The sequence below is a fragment of the Lygodium microphyllum genome, chromosome 6 (assembly GCF_053477565.2).
Source record: "Lygodium microphyllum isolate KBCC chromosome 6, Lygodium_microphyllum_v1.1.10, whole genome shotgun sequence".
In the NCBI taxonomy this organism is placed as follows: Eukaryota; Viridiplantae; Streptophyta; class Polypodiopsida; order Schizaeales; family Lygodiaceae; genus Lygodium; species Lygodium microphyllum.
In genome coordinates this window covers 121570435-121590908 of record NC_141140.1, presented here as the reverse complement: position 1 = coordinate 121590908, position 20474 = coordinate 121570435, and the positions used below count along the sequence as shown (strand labels likewise).

The 20474-nt window shown below is 39.4% G+C and overlaps 2 long non-coding RNA genes across 2 annotated transcripts; both read left to right on the top strand.

Moving 5' to 3' along the window:
* The first annotated feature begins 2001 nt into the window (after positions 1-2001).
* LOC148035052 (uncharacterized) lies at positions 2002-4216 on the top strand. The gene is made up of 2 exons (XR_015691144.1): positions 2002-2230; positions 2364-4216. It is a non-coding gene; the product is annotated as an uncharacterized LOC148035052 (long non-coding RNA).
* A 3039-nt stretch (positions 4217-7255) lies between these two features.
* On the top strand, positions 7256-19600 carry LOC148035051 (uncharacterized). Its single transcript, XR_015691145.1, has 4 exons — positions 7256-7386; positions 7609-7753; positions 19261-19340; positions 19468-19600. It is a non-coding gene; the product is annotated as an uncharacterized LOC148035051 (long non-coding RNA).
* Positions 19601-20474: the final 874 nt, after the last annotated feature.

Here is a 20474-nt window from a genome sequence, read left to right as displayed (position 1 = left end):
CGTAAGGGTTCACATATGCCTCTTTCTCATTTGGCTCCTCCACGTAGATGACTAGAGCTTCAGTCGACAGGTGGGTTACAAAAGGCCCGGGTGGCCTAGGTATGCTTGTGCGGTTAACTTCCATCTTGGGGACGATTGGTTTTGCATCATTAGGGAGCTGGAAGGTGCTGGAAGAGCCAATGATGGGGCTCCCCTCCCAAGGAAGTTCGGTGACCTACCCTTTAGGTACAGCTGGTTGTAAGGTTGCCAACATGGAAGTCCCCTTGGAAGTCTACAATGCATGGCATTGTGACCGCACCTGCCACAATTGGCGCAAGGTTGAGATCGAGGGTCTTGACACTCTGTTGGGAGGTAGTTTACGCCGCAATGCACACATTGGACATGTGGGCGCATAGTTCTCCTTACCATCTCTTGCAATCTAGCTAGCTTCATCTTCATTTATGCTAGCTCTTGACTCTAGACAACCCTTTTGCCTTTATCTTGGGCGCTTGGGACTAAACGATCGCTAGATGTTGTGACCCTTTCTAACAATCCAGAATTAGCTACGTCTCGATGAGAGCTCCGAGAGCTTCTCTCCTTGAGCTGATTGCCCACTCGTATGGCCTCTTCAAAGACCCTAGCTAGTGTGTCTCTCTACAAGCTCGAGTTTCCTACCAAGGCTTTGTAGAGTTCCTCACTGCATAATCCACTGATAAAGACTATGAGAAGACTGCTCTCTTGGTGGGTCGTTTATTAGTTGGGATGCTCTTGTAGAGACTCCGCACGAGGGTAACATAGTCCCTAATGTCCTCTTTGTCCTTCTGCTTGACAATAGTCAATTGAATTATGAGATTGTCAGAGAACCCATCCTCACAGAATTTCTTAATGAAGAGATTCTTGAGATTGTTGAAGTTGTGTTCTACGACATCCAAGCTCGTGTACCATGTTCCACCCTTATCGCATGGGCATAGACCGAAAGCTTGCGAGTGGTGAGCAAGATCGATAAGGCCATTAGCCTCACAAACCTGCTCGAATTGCTCTGTGAAACTATATGGATCACCACCCAACTATTATTTTTCTAGCTACTTTGTGTGCTAATTTCTACTTTGTGTGCTAATTTCTAGCTACTTTGTCTACAATGCTCTGCAATGCCTTGTGTGCTACTTTCTTCTCCTCGAGGTGGCCTACCATGGTGGTCCATCCGGGTTTGGAGATCCTATTTACTCACCATTTGCTGGATTTCAATTGGAAAATCCCCCAAGTCGAGCTCATCGCTTCCGTGAGTCACACTGGTTCTTGCCATGCCTGCGGCCTCTTGCTCCACCAAGTTGTTACTGCAGTTGGTCGAGTTGGACAGTGTTGCACCTCCAATGGTGTCGATCCTTCTATGCGTCTGGCTCTTTGTGTCGGGTCTCTCTCTTGGTCCTATTAGATCGGGATTCTTGATAGCCCATTGATCCTATCTCCAAGGTTCAATGCTACCCGACATTCTGTCCCTTTAGATCAAGATTTGTATCCAAAGCACGTGGACTACCCATATCCAACTCCAACCTATCTTTGAGCTAGAAAACATCCATTTCCAAGCAAGTAACATAACTTCTTAACACCACAAACAAGTTCTTTTATGCATTCCTGAACAAGAAAACAAAATCATAGATTATCCTCTAAGAGAGGGCTTAACATTTTATTTTACACGTTTAATTCCTTATCGTAATACAATTCCGGGACTCGTTGTCCAGGAAATGAATAGAAAATCTTAATCTCAACTGCGAGGGTCTTGTGACCCGGGAGTGAGCATGGAGAGCGCGTGTGCGTGAATGGTAGCTCGCGAGGAGTTTGCAGCGGGGGAGGCAGGGCTGCGCCAAGTGTAGAAAAGGGTGGTGCCTCGTGAGGAAGGTACGCGGCATGGCCTGAGTATGCCAGCGAGGCCGAGGAACACGTCAGGGGCGGAGGGAAGCTCGAGACGCCTTCCCTATAAAAGCAAGCGAGTGACAGTTGTGATCTCACCAGACTGGATAAGCCGACTATCAATATCGAAATCAAGCGCGTCTGTCCATCGATACTGCAATGCTGAATTAGTCTACTTGATTGATTTAAGTAGAGAGAGAGAGAGAGAGAGAGAGAGAGAGAGGGATGGGAGGCGTGTTAGGGAAGCCACCTAGAAGTGGACCGGGCGGGCCTAGAGGCGGCCCTGGTGGCCCTCATGGCGGCGGCGGCCATGGCCCTCGCTGATTACAGAAGACCAGCTACTGTGAGTGCTTATACAACCAACCATCACCTTATCGCAACTAGTTTTAATTTGTTGCTGCAAATATCGTCGCTGATAACATCAGTTCTCTGCAGCAGGCTTGTTTAATTTGGTTCTTGCCGGCCTGTCGTCGCAGGTAAATAATAACGCCCACCAGTCGCAGTTGATTGTGCGATTCGGAGATTGCGTATGCTCTTCGGCTGCACAAAAGCAAGAAGAAACAGATCGCGATTTAGCTTCTCTATTTCCCTTCGACAATCTTGAATGTTCATCTAATAACTAAATAGAACTCCTACAATTTTTTTGTTTTTTATTTTACAAAGCTCCTCTTTTTTAGGTTCGTAACAAACCTCTCTCTCTCTCTCTTTTTTTTTTCGTATCTCTCTCTCTCTCTCTCTCTCGCACGCGCTCTTCCAAAGTAGGACCTGCTGGCGATAACGTCCCCTTTCTTGGATGTCGAATTCTTTTAGCCTCTCATTGTGTCTAATATCTTGGATGATAGCAAAAGTTACTGCTCCATAACTTATTACTAAACGCTCGACCCCGGGTGTAAATAACCGATGTAGGGCACTTCACACTTTCAAAGTATGCTTCATAAAGCTTAAGAGGGAACACATAATGCTCAACAAGGAACATATAAAGCTATTGTATTTGGGTTCCTACCGCTTCAATGACATTGAATATCTTTTTGATCTTAGAGAAGATTATTGCTTAGCCATCCTAACAACACGGGGTCAGATTAATAAGGATTTCATAATCATAAGTTATGAACCATGCCCACTAGCAACCCTAGATAGGAGGGGGAGAATTTTCAAGATAGCTCCATGTCACTGCACACATATCAATGAAATTGTGGAATATAAGAAGAAAGGGCTACCCATACATATCAATGAAATTGTGGAATATAAGAAGAAAGGGCTACCCATAGAAGACTTCTTAGTTATGCAAAAGAGGCTTGGCATTGAGGGCATGGGGAATGAAGACACACTAAAGCATCCATCAAAGGAGAAGCCAAAGAACTTAATAAATCTCTATGATGAGAATCTTCTTTAATATGATGAATACCCAAAGGTATTAAAGATATTTATTACTGGTCTCTTTTAGTGTTACTCTAGCAACTCTACCCCTGGCAGCTTGGTGCTACCCTCAAAACTACCCTTGGTGGTTGTCTCGGCCAAGCTTTGAGCACTACCTCTTAAAATGTCTTGGTTCCTTGCTAATAAAAGCACCTTGGAGCCTCATTGTCTCTTTCAGTGTGTACAAAGCTTCCCATTGTATTTGACTTGGCTCTCTTTGCCCTATTTGGCTGATATTGTCCTTGGGCTCTTTTGCATAACCTTGGGAGTTGCCCTTATTTTGATGGTTTTTGTTCCACATTTCTACATTTCTTGACTTTTGCTCCATCTCTTCAGCCATTGGGCCACTCGAATCAATGCATCCTGTAAATCTGATGGTCACATTGACTTAAGATGCATATTTAAGGGAATATTTAGACCACTACAAAATTTGGATACTTACTATGAAATATCCATCATTTGTGTATATTTTAGAAGTATTACGAATTTAGAGTAATAAGCTTCTAGGTTTAGGCTTAGCTACTTCAAATTGAAAAATTCATTCATCTTATGGGCTCGATATATGTGGGTGGAAGATATCTCCCACACACAACATCCTTAAGCTTGTCCCAGGTGATAGTGATTTTGGACACTCCTTGGTCCTTGCACCATTGTTTCCACCAAACATGGACATCCCCTATCAGTTTCAATTTTGCGATCATTGCTGATTTGAGATGCAGTCCCTATAGCCATGAAATAATCTTCCATAGATTATATCCATGTTTCCGCCTCAATTGGAGTATCCTTTCCTTTACCATCAAATTCTGGTGACTTGTACTATTTGAGAAGAAATTTCTTCTCTTGAGCTTCTATGCTATTGAGGTTCAAAGTAACAACTTGGGAATTTAAACAATTTTCATGATCAGATTTTTCTCTGGCACTAATATTCAAGAAAGATATTAACTTGCTTAATTGATGTCATTGTTCTTGGAAAAGAAATATGTATTATTCAATTTTTCTGATAATAATCACGGTTTGTACATCAAAATAGGGTTCTAATTAGAGCTTGACCTCATATCTATCTTTCAACTTATCCATGGGTCTCGGGTAGGCCAATAGGTCTTATTTGTTGGAGATGCAACGTGTATATCCACATCTCGGTATTTCATGGAAGGGTCTAGATATCCTTCTCTATAGTAGTTATGAGACAAGGGTCACTCCCTAAAATAGTAATTTTACCAATCGAGACTAACTTAGTTAGTTCTTCATACATATAATGATTTTTGTGATCTAGTCAGCCATTAATATCAAGAATGGGATTTTTTTAGAGTCGTCAAGAGAAATAGTTCATCGAGCTTTAAGCTCTTGATCCATTGGGTTGGCCTAAGGCTGATCTTTATATGTCAAGACGATCAGTCTTAATGTAACAATTGGTCCCATGTTTTCCCCAATGCCATTACGGATAGGAGGATAAGGACCATACATAGTCATAGAATTATTTCACCATTCATAATCCAATGAATACATGATGGATATGCACATGGCTTGAAATACAAGGAATTTCTTCCAACTTCATTACCTTGAAATAAATTGCTATTAGTTTGTATTAACCCCATTTCCACTAGGGTTTAACCAATCTAGACTTCTTAAAAATGTTCGAAAAGTTGCAACAAAATGGATAATATGTTTCCATTATTCTTGGTTACTAAGGTGACAACCAATATTGATTACAACAGATAAACAAAAGTAATTCCTTATGTTAATAGGAAGGGAATATATTATTTGAGTAGTTCGAGGGCTTATATTATTCTTGGAAGAGGATACCTTATTACAATCTAGACATGGCACTATGATACATCCATTAAATAATAATTAGGGTTCTGGGAATGGATATCCAAAAATCTATATTTTAGGGGAAGATCAAGTAATCCATTTTTTTTGTAGTTGCGTCGACTGGAACGACCTCCTATAACCATCACTCAGTCAGTCAATATAACCTTTGTGACTTTCTTGTAGATGCACCAGTTTAATTTGACTTGACATCCTTCGATTAACATGTTTGAGTTTAATTTGGCCTCATAGAATAGATAAATCTTGGCAACCTTTTAAGGGTTTTCATTCGTTTCAGCCTCTTTAAATTGTTCTAGAGGTAAGCGAGACAGTTTGTGTCAATGTAACACTATCCTCCACTTAATATCCATCGTCTTTCACAGTATAAGAACGAAGGATTGTATATATGAACTAATATTTGCATCATCTGGTTTCTCCAGTTGAAACTTATCCCAAGCTTTTTTAAATGTGTTTTTGACTTTTTCCAATTGGGAGGAGAGACGATGATGGCATTGTTTTTTACCAAACATGTTTAATACTCAAGCAACTCAAGCCATTATGGTGGATGAGTTATTGTGAGGAAGAATTTTAAAAATCACAAACAATTAGTATCATTACAAGGAATGGCAAGAAAAGAAGATACAACCAATCTTAATGCAAAACATAGTAGACCTTAGAAAAAAACTAATGAGAATTGTTGAAAGTCTCAAACCAAAGTCTAATAGAAACAATATATATTTCATCCATTTTGATGGCAATCACTTGGAATTTCCATTGGAATGCCAAGAGCCTAAGGAAAGGGTCTATTCCAACTATGGATAGTATGAGCATGATGCAATCATGTGCCACACTCCTAAAAACTTTCTTATCCTAACCCATATGCGGATAATCCATATCAAGATTATAGAGTGCTACCCTATGCTAAGGGAGAACCATTAGCTCTACCTACACCAAATGAGTAAAGACATCCAGAAAAGAGTTTCGCTACATTGTTTAGAAGATGATGATCCTTGTGTACATATAGTTGGCTTTGTGATTACCACTAGAAGAAAAGACTTATATGAGTCCCTATGTTTCTTATGAAAAGAAGTGTGCAATGCAATTGTGATGGACTATAGGCCAATTTCAGTCCTTGGACATGCTCAATGCCTTGAGAAGTAGGAACCTAACAAAGAAAACAATCCATATCCAAGATACTCTCAAGTCACTTATCTTTTCTCGAATTTCCCTAAACACCAAGCCTCAAATAGCAAGGTGATCATACCATTTGTAACACCTAAGTCATTGGATAAGGGTTATGGGTCCATTCCATCGAACATCATGACCAAGGCTAAAATCAAGTTTTTTAGAATTAGCCTCCCAAGAATCTCAATGCTAGATGAATCATTAATAGAAAGAAAGAATTCTAAGAAATTGTATTAACCCTTTTCAAGACCGATGACAATAGCAAAAAGTAAAAACTAGTGGGTGATCAAGGCCTAGGAATAAAAAACCAAAGGTATATTAGAGACCAAGACATCAAGTGCTACATGGGCATCCCTTTGGATTTTTATGTGCACTTCAATAAAAGTAAAAACTTTGGTTGCACCAAAACTAGCCAAAAAAGAAAAGCAATTATGCATACGAAGTCCAAAAGTGCCTAATGAGGCTCCAAAGGTAAAAAGAAGCAAAATTTAAAAAGTAGCTACTAGTAAGATTAGTGGAAAGTGATGAAAAGGAAGGTGAAAACACGATATAGACAGGCCTCAAAGTACAATAACCACACCCAAATGATGAGAACAAAAGCTAACAGTGAAAAAGCACTTCAAATAGGTAATCAGTAATAAGGAGATGCCATTCTCTTTTAAAGCTAGTACGAGAAGAAGGATACCTTCCATCTACTTGATTGCATACTTATTTACATTTCTTTCTTTTATCTATTACTCTGTGTGTGTGTGTGTGTGTGTGTGTGTGTGTGTGTGTGTGTGTGTGTGTGTGTGTGTGTGTGTGTGTGTGTGTGTGTGTGTGTGTGTGCGCGCGCGCGCGCGTGTGCGTGCGTGCGTGCGTGCGTGTGTGTGTGTGTGTGGAGAGAGAGAGAGAGAGAGAGAGAGAGAGAGAGAGAGAGAGAGAGAGAGAGAGAGAGAGCTTACATCACGTGGAGAAACAAACTAATTTGAGTCCATTTTCTTGCATGTGGAGCTCTTGGAGATCAAGGAGCATAGATCTATGAAGAGGCATACATCATAATCAGTAGGAGCTTTAGTACTCATCAATGAATACTTAGACTAAAACAAGGTGAGTTTAGTTGTCCCTACCTATTTTATTTTCATTGGTTTCAATGGCCATTGAGTAGAACTTTGGTTACACTAGGTTTGTGAAATGATAAAGGCTTGGATATGTTGTGCTACAAGAGGCAACAAAAAGTCAATAGATTGAAAGCATATGTTCACGATGTGTGAATGCATCTAAATCTAACAAAGCATAGTTTACAAGCTAAATTTTTTGTTCCATTGCTAGGACATAACATATTCTTGATCCACCAAATATGCTTAACATCCACAAGCAGAGTACAATGTGCAATTAGCAAGATGGGGGTTCTCAACAGGATATGCATGCTAGTGGAAATCTTATGCGACATAGAATAGGAAGGATGGATTGGGAGGTAACCAATGAAAGAATCATTGTAGATGAGGATATATTAAATTGATTTTTTAATAGTATGTTAAAATAGGTTTTTTTTTCTTTCTTCTAAGTCTTTAAAAAAACTCTAAATTTAGAATCATCCACTTGTTTAGTATAGTTAGAGTAAATATGCATGACTAGTTTAAGCAAGAGGTGAGAAAATCTTTGTGTGTCGTGATAAATGTATGCATCAATAAATCTCTAGTTTTTGTTGTAATTAATTGCATTTACTAATGAATTCTTCACAAATTAAGCTGGATACATGATATGACTTTCTTAATGTATCTATTAAACAAGTTTCTTCACATAAATTAGGCATAGACAAACAATGCATCTATTTGTACCTTCTCACACAATCCTACACGCGCATTTCACCCCTTACACTAGAATCCATATCCAAAGCACCTAGATATCCATGTCCACTCCCACGGATTCCTGAGGGGTCCACCTATAAGAAATCATCTGTATAATATGCATTCAAAGGATATTAAGAAATACCCTTTCTTTACATACTGCATATAAAGCCTTAAAATGACCCCTTTTACTTTACTAAACTTATGGATTTTTTTCAATTTGTACTTTAAAAACCCATTTTGTAAATATAATCTTGTAAATTTTACTAAATATAATACCCTTTCTTTCGAACTCACATGATATCTTACATGTCCTATAAGGTGGACGACCTAGGCAGGGATACGATCTATACTCTTTATCTAGAGTGGGGTTTTCCAATGTCCATGGATGTTATGCCACAGAGGTTTCTATCTCCACCATCCTAGACCCGACATGGGGTGTCGAAAGCCTTCATGGCATGCATGTTGTTATAGGAGCAAACCTTGACTTTCAGCCTTCTTTTTACCACTTGACCTTTGGTCAATGTATTGAGGTGATCATAAAGGTGATCCACCCTTGCATCAAACCCTTGTTCGGCACTCTCTTGGAATGAATATAGCTCTCGCCCTCAGGGGATTCTCAATATTCAATAAAAAGCAAGGCAAACAACCTATCTTCAAATTGGAAAATCACTTTTTTTCAAAGAAACTATTTGATTCAAAATCAAAATAATCTCCTTTGAATATTCCACAAGGGAGGATACCATCCACAATATAGTTCTCACAAAGAGTGCAATTTCCTAAAGATTAGTGCTTACCCTTTTCATTGCATGTAGATAGTTTGGCTATAAGTTTGTATGCATGTTTGGACCTAGACAACTTCTTATCCTCATTTCCCAAACAACTTTTGAATGCCCCAAAGCTTGATTATCAAGCTATCCTAATAATCTTTGCTTCCTCCTCTAGTTTATAGCTCGAGTTACAATCATATCTTATGAGGTACAGTATTCTAGGAAGTGCATATTCTTGGGGTTTTAGTCTCTAACTTTGATTCCTTTAGGAAGGGTACAAAGTAGTTGCTTTTATTGTTCAATTCAATGGCTTTAGGAATGGAAATTGGCTCAACTCCTATGGTTAATTTAATATCATGAACTACTTCACGACTAGGGGATAGCTTGGTTAGGACTTTAGGAAACACATTAGCATAATCACTATCCCATGAATGTTCTTCAAGGTCTATGGTTGGTTCTATCTGTAAAGAAAAATACCCTAACACATAAACATAAACAAAAATCGTACGACAAAGCACAGACTGATAAAAAGAACACAGTTAGGGTTAGGGTTAGAGTAACTTAGAGACAATGAACACAATTAATAAATGAAATGATATGACTACTAATAATATGATGCTCATGCAACAGACACACTATGCAGTGCATGAATACTGAACCTCGAACTCATGTATCTCTAGGATCAAGGCAAGGATAATGAGCTGGAGTGTGATGCAGACAGTAGTAAGGAGAGAGAAAGACTAAAAATGAAGCTTACAGGAGAGAAAAACTTAAAACACAAGCAAAACAGTCTGCAGGAGAGAGAAAGACTAAAAACGGAGCCTGTAGGAGAGAGAAATACTGAAAACGCAAGCAAGACAGCTTGCAGGAGAGAGAAAGAATAAAAACGGAGCCTGCAGGAGAGAGAAAGATTGAAAACGCAAGCAAGACAGTTTGCAAGAGAAAAAGACTAAAAATGCAGGCAAGACAGCCTACATGAGAGACAAAAATTGCAACGATTGCAAACAGGAGAGAAAAACTAAAAACGGAGCCTACAAGAGAGAGAAAGACTGAAAACGCAAGCAGGGCAGCCTGCAGGAGAGAGAAAGACTGTAGCGACTGTAGACAGGAGAGAGAAAACTGTCAGGGCCGTAGTTGGAGCCTGCAAATGCAGCAGTTTGTTGGCATGGCAGGCTGTACGACAGCAATGCAAATGAACAGTAGTCATGTCGGAATGAGCCGGATCTAGGACATGGCAGTTAGTTATGGTGGATGAAAGGAGAAGAGTAAACTCATGATGTAGGAGACAAAGACACTGTTTGTTACACAAGTGAATTAGGTTCCAAGATTGAGACTTGGACTCATAAACACAATCTTGTGTATGTGGACAATGACACTAACACTTTACTGATAAGAAAAGAGTACTATCATTGCATTAAGAAAAGGAAGCAAGTACAATGCTTTATAAGAAAGTAGGAAACTGCAGTAGGCACCACTGTGCATATGGGATAGGTAAGCCTACATGTCCTTGGCCCTGAAGCTCCATACAAAGAGGCAATTAGTGAGTGTGATTGTTGAATCTCAACACCCCTCCTCAATCACAACTAGAAAGGCACAAAGTGTGTAGAGGCTGTAATGAGAACCACCTGCAAAGTGTGGCCACACCACAAACATGGTAGACACCAGAGGCTGTCGCAGAAAAAGGCTAAGTGTGGGCACCAAAACATGATGGACATCCAGAGGCTATAACAGGGGCCTCACAAAGTGTACAAGGACTGTAATGCCAAGTTACACGAGGAGTTTACAAATCTTATGGCAGGAAGCATTAGGGCAAGGAAATACAAGGCTTTTAAAATAGTCTATCAGAGTAATGAGAGTAGAAGGACTGATGAGACTTGTCCTTCCGATCCTGGTGGTCTTCATCTTCATTTTCATCTTCATCTTTTGGTCCATGGTCTTCTTCTTCTTTCACAGCAAGATAGGCCTTTTGGGACCTCTTTCTAGCATGACAGAACTTCTCAGTGTGTCCGGTCCTTTTGCAGAAGTCACAGAAGAGTGGTTCCTTTTTACCTTTGTATCTGTTGTTTACATATAACATTTGTTCAACCTTTGAAGTGCTAGACTCTTCTTTGCTTTTAAGTTTCTTTTCTTCCTCTAGCAGAGAGGCTTTAATATCAACAAGTTGAGGATCAGGCATATTGGTTAGAGTGGTTGATACATTATCATAGGCAGGAAGCAGACTTTTTAACAAGACACCAATACAAACATCTTCATCCATTTTTAGCTTTATCCCTGCAAGTTGAGTAAGCAGGCTTTCCATGTAGTTCAGATGGGATGCCAGGGATGTATGAGGCTTCATATCAAGTTGAAAAAATTCAATCAATAGACCATACTTAGACGACTTTGAATGTGCACGAAATAAGGTATCCAGTTTGTCCCAAGTGTCATGGGACGTGTCACATGCATCCACATGATGGATGTAGCTGTCATCCAATTCCAACTTAATGATGGCTTGTGCCTTGTCATCATTCTTCTGCCAAGTAACTGCAATGTCCGCATCTCGACGTTTCTTTTCTTTGCCATTGGTGATGGCCCAGAGTCCCTTCTTCATCAGAATGAACTTGATGCGGGTTTGCCAGGTGTGAAATCCAACTCCCTTGAACCGAGCATTTGGAGAGTCTTTTCCCATGTTGGATGGCTGAAGCAGTAGCAAATCAGCACCAATTTCTCATATTTCAGCAGCAGAAGAGTTGGTTGTGTCACAAGACACAAGTGCTAAGAGCACTAGATGAGTGTCAATGGACATTATGTTTGTATCTTCTTCCTTGAGTCGTCCAAATCTGCAAAATTCTTCAAGATCTTCAAAATCCAAATCTTTCCCTCCTTGATTTGATGCTGGGAACTTCAGATTTAGTAGGCTTTAGCTTGGTTTAGTGGCAGGAGTGAGAAACTGAGAGAAAAATGAGCTTGGGAGATTTTGGCTATGGTGGAATTAGGGTTTCTGAGACAGGGACCTAGTTTTTCAGTCTGTGTGGGCTGTATCCTTTAACATTTTCCAAACTTTTTTTATGGATAGAGAGCTTATGACATGGGCTTCCAAATCCCTAAGGTCGTGGACCAGATTGCGCTGCGTGGGAGATGAACAACTGTACGAACCGAGACTAGCACAAATCTGGACAGCGAGGATGAAAATTCGCAATGCCAGGGCTGTCGGTTGCCAATGTGCCTCTATGATGTGCCAGGAAGGAACGCAAGGAGTCAAAGAATGATCCTCCAGAAGAGAGCTTGGGGAGATATTTCTTGGTTCAAGAGATCTAAGAGCTCCAAGGAGGCAGGGTCCTGCAGGCTATGGCAGCCATTGGAGCTTCATTGAAGGTAGAGTGAGAATGGAGCTGGGAGTGAAGTCATGAACTCAAGCCGAGCTAAGGAAAGATAAAGAAGAGCTAGAAGAGCAGAGACGAGGCTAGGCCATGCCTAACTGAGCTCTGATACCATGTCGGAATGAGCCGGATCTAGGACATGGCAGTTAGTTATGGTGGATGAAAGGAGAAGAGTAAACTCATGATGTAGGAGACAAAGACAGTATTTGTTACACAAGTGAATTAGGTTCCAAGATTGAGGCTTGGACTCATAAACACAATCTTGTGTATGTGGACAATGACACTGACACTTTACTGATAAGAAAAGAGTACTATCATTGCATTAAGAAAAGGAAGCAAGTACAATGCTTTATAGGAAAGTAGGAAACTGCGGTTGGCACCACTATGCATATGGGATAGGTAAGCCTGCATGTCCTTGGCCTTGAAGCTCCATACAAAGATTGTGTTAGTGAGTGTGATTGCTGAATCTCAACAAGTAAGTCACTAGGCAAAAACAACAGCAATCAGCATGTGGAGGGCTGGAAACAGCTGCCAGACTGTAGGGAACAATGATGGACAGCAAGGGCTGAGATGTCCTCCATGACTGAGGTGTGGACAGCAAGTTGGTAACACCTAAAACCTACAAAAACGAGATTGTAAAAGAGTGGAGGACTGGCTACTAATTTATAGAAAATTAGGGTTCTAGATCCTCTCCCACAACTTTCTCGATCCGCTCCCCATTTTAGGGTTTTGGCTAAAATAAGCCTAACATAACATGTTTTGGGGCTGTTTAATAAGCATGTTTTGGGGCTGTTTAAGTGGCTAAGTGCATTTCTTAGCACAACACTAACTTATTTAGGTTGATCTATGGGCAGTTCTTTCCTTAGACCTTTGATTAATCAAGTGGCCTTGGCTAATTGTAATCGAAGTTGTTCTATCTTTCCATGAGCTCAGACTAAGGTTCCTCAATGTCATTAAAGGTAATCTTCCCCTCCCCATAATGAATGCTAGCTTCATTTAGGACTAGTTAATGCATATCTAGGAAATAATCATAAGTTCCTAGAAAGACCCAAAATTTTGTCTTTGTATGTTGGTTCCCTAAATGAAATTCTACATTTTTTATGGCCTGATTTGAATATGCTTCTTTCCCATTTTCTAGTTCGACTATCAGCTTTCTAGTGGGTTTGAGTTTCAATTGTAATTTTTAATACAAATACGTGCTTCATCATCATCTCTCTCTCTCTTAGTCCAACCAATCGATTTGGGTCTCTCCTCTCATGGAGGCTCATTAGTTGATGAAGTTGATGAGGGATAATTATAAAAATGACATGCAACTAATGAACATGAAGTGTTGGAGGAAGAGCAATGAAAGCTCTTTTCATATTCACGGCAGTGCATTAGCTTAGGAAGATGAGGTGAAGAGAAACATGATTAATTTAGATGTTTTATTGCTACAAGTTTTGAAGCTTTTTATTTTTTGTCACTTTCTAGGTCTTACTCCTTTTCACAAGCCCCCCTTCCACACCCATTGCTTCTCATGTCTATATGCATTCTCACAAATAATTTGAGACTTGTCATGGTTGATTGTGTTTTGTGTTCGATTAGTGACATTACATCCTCTCCCCCCTTATAGGAATCTAGATGTCCTCATCTCGAGGACATAGGGGTGCTTAGTTTCAAGAATAAGTTCATAGAAGCTATAGGTTAGGGACCGAAACATGCCTCTATTATACTACTCTTATTACATGTAAGTACTCAAACTTCAAGTTAATATAATGAAATCAAACAAATTTATTGTAATATGTTGTGGCTCAACTACTAATGCAAAATTAGGCCCGTTATAAGTATAGGTCTTATAGCACTGCTTAAAGATCTTCTCTCAGCTTCTTATTCAGGTTAGAAGGTTATAATGGGCTCTAGACATCATTATCTAATTCTTGAAATAAGCTAAATGGCAAAGTTGCGCGACTTTGTTTCCCTACTAGTTCCGCATCTTCTTGATCCAATTCAAGGCAATTTTTTTAGATATGTCCTAGCTCATTGTTGCAAAGGAACCTTAAGTGATTGGGACATCTCTTTTGGATGTGCCGCACTTGCGACACTTCTTTTCTTAGTTTCTTGAGCTATGGTTTTCTCTAGTTTCAATGAGAAGTAGTTATCTTTAAGAATCTTTCCTTCATTTGGCCCAATCAAGACTTTGTCTCATATTAGAGCACTTTGCATGCCAATCATCCTTAGGGACTGGGTAAGTATCCAAGGATTAATTCGATCCTTGGCAAAATCTTGCAACTTGATAGAGATCCATCTTGGGATCATAGTTAATTCACATTACAAACTAGGAACAATGTGCTTCTAGTGTTAACCTTAGTTATTTGACATTGAAGAACTCATTCATTTTGATAAAATGATAGGAAGGTGACAAGTAGCTTTGTCTTATGGCCCTCTTGATGTGGTGGTAGCATTATTTTGGTACCACTACTTCCAACACAACATCCCTCACCCCAATGAAGATCACATCAATTAAGACAAGCTTTTAAGGTGTCTTTAGCTCTTTTGCTTTGAGTTCACGATGTCGAAGCATGTAGGGTTGAAGGTCAACCACAGGGGTTTGAGAGAGAAGAATGTATGAGGGTTCAAGAGCTTAGACTCCGGAGATGGTAGAGATAAGAGAAGGGTTGAAGGTTTCAAGACAAATTCTCAAAGATGTTAATAGAGCTTCCAACTACATGTACTTAGCAAAGATCACAAGAGTATTACCTCATAAGATCTAGCTTGTTTTATTGATTGTAAGAGCAATCACAAGATATATATTCAAGTACAATAAGCTGTCATGTATCATAAACAACTCTGCATTCCATCAATCATACATGATGCCAAAGCATGAATCGACTTTGCATGATTACATTCAATGTAGATTGATGGGGATAAAAGACTATGAGTCAATTATAAGGCTTGTAGAGAAAAAGAGACTTGCTTCAAGAAAGCTTCAAATAGAGTTCCTGATAAGGATAGGTTATTACATCCAAGAAATAAAAAAGCTCCTCTTAATCCAACTCAAAGCATCTATGAATGTTCTACAAACATTGCCCTACCATAGGGGCACATAAGACTTACATATCTTGTCAAGATATCTTCTGTAGAGCAAGAAATGAATCAAAAGATCACTGCTGTAGCTAATTCTCTGATAATGGCTGAAGATATCAGCCCCAAATCATCCCAAATATCTTCCGAGATTCACCTTTGATGATAGCATAAACTTCCCCTATCACGGAGTGCATAGATAAGCCAAATGCAAGTGTTTATCACACCATATGAAGCAATAGAGAAGAAAAAGGACATGTTGTCCACAAAATCACCATGTGGGCTACCTATTTCAGCCCATATACATGGCATCAACCTTCCAAGAAGACACTTTGATAAAGTACAAAAGCAGCAGCCCCTATATTCAAGAGCATGTAACATGCAACAAGTAGCTTGCAATAAGCATGTAGAAGTAGGAGAGAAGAAGGAAATCTTGTTGCCCTTGTTTGCCCTGTTATTGGCTACCTATTTCAGCCCCAAGCATGTACATAGAGCAATCAAGATGCTCTCTTGATACCCCTTCCACAATGCTTATACAATGTCAACTTGCATCAAGCATATCAATGTCAAGTAAGACCAATGATTGATCATGAATCTTCAAGAAGAGAAGGACATGTGTTGCTGCCCACAATACTTTGTTTGGGCTGCCTATTTCAACCCACTTTCATCACATGATCAAGTCAAGAAGGCTTATTGATACTCCTCTCTTTTAAGCTTCTACAATGGTAGCTTGCAGTTAGGCTTCCAAGAGCAAGAATGAGCCCATATTGAACACAAACGGAGGAGATATTAGAGAGAGAGGACTGCTGCCCCAAATACCCTGTTTTAGCCTGTTTGGACAGCCACTTTGCCTTGTGTTTACACCCAATGCATGAAGCAAAATGAGTACTTACATGACAAGTGTGAAGTCCCCTCCTTGTTCTTGACTCTAGACTTGATATGCATGAGCAAACTCCACTTGTGTGAGGCATCCATGGTCTCTATGATTCAGCCTTCTCTTCCAACCCTACACCTGTAAAATGCACTACTATTCACGATGTCCACTTGTTTTTTACTTGACTATCTCATAGGTATCATAAGTCACACAAGTAAGATGTAAGACATATACAATGTCCTATGCTCAAAGACATAGTAAACTTCATGAACTTTAGTGGTTCTTCTTCATAATGCACTTGTGAGTCATGTTTTTAGAGTAACTACATCACTGACACATGTAGTCAGGGCCACATCCAAGCCATATGATTGTCCACAATCACATATACCATGGCATATGTAGCATGACTTATAGAACTTCATTTTCTCAAGTAGTGAATGTGCTCTTAGAGAGGAAAGGTTTCAAACTAGAAGTCATCACATATTGCCAATTAGCCAAGTTGAATGTTTCTTCCAAAACAATGAATGATTTATAGAGCATACATCATGTCCCATGGAGTAGACTTAGGTGACTTAGTCTTGTCGAAGCATGAAAAACACCTTACAACTTGTTCTTACCAAGAGCTAGCAAGACCATCATGACAATCGAATTGTAGTTTTCACATCATGAGCCTAGAATCCCATGACATCCACCCCCTCCGAACCTACACATCCTCCGGCATGTGCACACTACTTCATGAATTTGCAGCTTTGGGAGATTCTTCTTCTATTATGTCCTCATCTTCATCTTCGAAGTATTCTTCCTTTTCCATGTCTTCAAGTCCATGACATGCTTCTAAGTCTTGTAGTTCATAGGTAGATGCTTCTCTTCATTTAAAGAGCTTGATCTGTTTTTCAACTATTGGTACTTTCATACTTGTTCCATCTAATTCAGCCAATGAGTAGGTAGCATTGTCATGCACTACCTTCACCACATATGGGCCAAACCATCACTTTACCATCTTCCTAGAAGCACTGTATTGATTGTCTAGGCTACTGTCATAGACAAGCACCCAATCTTTTTCTTGGATAGCTCTTGCCCAAAGTCGATGTTGCCTATCAAATCTTCTTTTCTTCTTTAGTCTTGCTATTTTTAGCTTCTCAATAACTGCTTGAACATCTTCAGGCCTTCTTTCTAGCTACCATATGCGGAAAGTCAGCAACTCTTCTCTACTGATGTCTTTCTCCTAAGGTAGAAGACTCCATGTGAGAATAGATTCTTCAATTGGCATAATTGGTTGCTGCCCATGCATAAGTTCAACTGGCATATAGCCAGTTACGGTACTGTGAGTAGTCCGGTTAGCCCATAATGCAAAAGGCAGCATTTTAGGTCATTCTTTGATCTTTCCTCTACAAGACTTTGCTAGAGCTTTGAGAATAGGCTGATGCCCTCTCTCACTTTTCCCATTGCCTTCAGGATTGTAGGCTCATGTCAAAGCCAACTTAATACCCAATTGAGCAAAGAAGTTGCATGCCTCATCCGCATCCAAATCTCCTCTATCTACGATTACTTTGCCGACATAGCCATATTTGCAAAAGACTTCTTCAGGCAAAAATCGACAAAGAGTTTGAGTAGACTTGGTTTTTAAAGCTTTACCTTTAACTTGATTGGTTAGATCCTCTCTTGCAAGCACTAAGTACCGCATATTCCATATCCCTGTAGGCATGGTTACGAGATCAATAACCCATCTATAATGTATAGACAAGGGATAATTCAGTTGTAACCCATCTCGATGCTTAACCATAGAGTACATCTGGCACACATAACAAGTTTCAACAAAATGCTCTGTCTCAATACATGTTCTGCCACCAATATTTTTATTTGACTTTAATAAAGGTTCCCCATATCCCTCTATAGCCAAAGCCCACAAACTTTCATGAAATTCCTTCATTACTTATTGTTGCAATCTTTTGTTACCTAAAACTCAAACAGGAGCTCCTTTTTTCTTCTTTATGTGGTTCCATAGATGCCCATCTTTAAGAAAAAGGCCATAAGCTTTCCTCTTAATATGCTTGAACTCCTCATCAGACCAAGTCTCATTCTTCTTCATTGTGCTCAAATATTGGTCAATCTTCAGTCAATCTTCTTCATAATCTTCTTCAAGAAAATGAGCTAAAACTTGAGTAATGCAATGAGCATGTTGGCTTCTAGTTGATCACTTTTCTTCCATAGAAAAATCTTTAATCTTTGCTGATGTTTCCTGATTTACAACAGTACATTTTTCTATTCTTGTTGTACTTAATTCTATACCATTGAAAAGATCAGCTACACTTGCTGTTTTCAGCTTTGGTTCTGTATATGCAGCAGCTGAAAAGGTATTATCAGCAGTCATGGAATGAAATTCAATAAGTATAGACTCTTCAATTGCATCTTCTTCCATCAGCTTCTCTTCATTGTCATATCTTGCGCGCAACATGTCAGCAAACTGGATTCTCCTTTCCCGCAATATGCTTTAATTTGGGGTTGAGAGATTTAATATATACAATCCATCTTAGCATAGCAATGTCGGGTGTAGAGCAGTTGGTAATCATACCCAAGAGTGGAAGACAATTAGTTTCTACCACTACAGGAGCACCTATAAAGTATTCACGATCACACTTTAATGCTATTACAACTCCCCACAATTCCCTTTTTACTTGTGCATACCTTCTTTGACATTCATTGAGAACCTTTGCTCCAAAACAAATTGCATACCTATTACCTTCAAGATCTTCTTGGCCAACAGCCCATCCTATCCCAATGGGACTTATATCCACAGTAAGGATAATGGGTTGTTCATTTAAATAATCAGCCCTTTTGAGAGTAGGGGATGAATTTAATAGCTTCTTTAATTTGTGTATAGTGAGAGTATGCTCTACCCCAAAAGAATCTTTGTCATTTCCTTAATAATTGATAAAGGTTTTCAGCTACATGAGCAAAATGTGGTATCCATATGAGATAGAATACACATGCGCCAAGAAATCTTCTCATCTCTGAAATATTTGTGCATTTTTCTTGCATTCTACTGATGGCATCTATCTTGATTGGTGAAGGTTTACATCCGTAGGGGCCACACAAATGTCCGACCACTAGGACTTCTTCAACTCCAAAAATTGATTTAGCTCCATTAAGGGTAAGATGAACCTCTTCTAGCCTTGTCAAAATCCTGTCACAATCATGAATATGGTTAACTACAAATGTTCTGCAGCCATGTTCGTCAAGCTCCTCATTCCTTTGATAAACTTCACATCCCTTGATAGGTACATCATCAAGAAAAGGAAGAGTAAGATGTGGAATAAAGTCCCTTAAGACTTTGTGCATGGCGTTCATCATATGGACCACCGAATTTGTTGCACCTTGTGGTAGAGTACACATGCAAACCAATCCAAGAGGTATCTTCATTGTGGTAATGTCTCGGCTCTCTAATGAAAGCTAAAATTGGTCATATCCTGAATATAGGTTGCCCTTATAGAGGAAAGGTTTCAAACTAGAAGTCATCACATATTGCCAATTGACCAAGTTGAGTGTTTCTTCCAAAACAATGAATGATTTATGAAGCATACATCCGTCATGTAGACAATCAAACTACAGTTTTCACATCATGAGGCTAGAATCCCATGACAACGAGTCCAAATACTAAGAAACTATATACATAAATCATTGCTAGTTATTTCTTTTTTTTTTAACTCTAATACCGTATGTAACCTACCTATTTAGCAAATCCTTGATAACATGATGTTGATATTCCATCAACAAGGGATGTATTTAGGCGACTCCATCTAGAACCACCGAGGAATATTTGAACTTTGTGACCTAGAATCGTTTAAGTCTACCCTTGTAGGGGAAGCACCACCTCATCTCAATGGTGGTTGGTGAGACTAATCAATTTGGACCTCTCTCCCTCATGGTAGCTCATTAGTTGACAAAGATGATAAGGGGTAATGATAAAGATGATCTGCAATAGCAGCGGCTAATATAAATAAGTATTGGAGGAAGAGACGATGATTGTGATAGCATTACTCTTGAGAGTAATGGACTCTTTTTCATGTTCATGGTGGCATATTAGTTTAGGGAGATGAGGTGAAGAGAAAAACAATTAGTTTTAAAAAATTATCAAAATGGTTGTTTTGTCAACCACACCTCTAAACGTCACGGATAGTCTCAAGAACTACATGCAAAGCTGTGCCTTTTTTAGAAAATCCCTTAGGCATAACTTATTACTATGTCAATGTACTAATTAATTTTTTATTAAGTGTTTCATAATTAC